Source organism: Perognathus longimembris, unplaced genomic scaffold (genome assembly GCF_023159225.1).
Source record: "Perognathus longimembris pacificus isolate PPM17 unplaced genomic scaffold, ASM2315922v1 HiC_scaffold_6177, whole genome shotgun sequence".
NCBI lineage: Eukaryota > Metazoa > Chordata > Mammalia > Rodentia > Heteromyidae > Perognathus > Perognathus longimembris.
The window spans coordinates 104,485-105,000 of NW_025961685.1; positions in this window are offsets into that span (position 1 = coordinate 104,485).

Consider the following 516-nt stretch of genomic DNA (forward strand, 5'->3'; position numbering starts at 1 on the left):
TGGTGGCCTTGCGATATCCTTCGGGCCCGGGCCTAAGCTGCGACAGACGAGGGACGGACGTTCATGGCGAATGGGACCGCTCTTCTCGTTCTGCCCGTGGGCCCCTCGTCTTTCCGCCCCGCCAGGCGGTGGTGTGCGGGAGGCAGGGGTGCGGCCTCCGGGCCCGACTTGCGCTCTCCCTGCCCTTGCTGCGAGGTCGGGGACTTGCTCGCTCGTGGAGGGTGGCACTCTGATCCCGTTCCCCTCCTCCTGCGGCTTGTCCTGCCGCGGGGTCGGTTCTCTCCGCGGAGAGGGAGTGCCTGTGCCCCGTGTGCACGCCCGTGCGGTGGCTCGAGAAGCCACGCGCACCGTCCTGTCCCCTTGCGTTGCTCCTGGAGCGCTCCCGGCCGGTCTGCGAGGTGCCCGAGGCTGAGTAGTGGTGTCGTTTCCCTTCCCCGGCTGGCTTCCCTGTGCCGGCCGTGCCGCCCGTGGCGTGTCCCGGCTGTCCTTGTTCCTGTGGGGCTTGAGCGAGGGAGG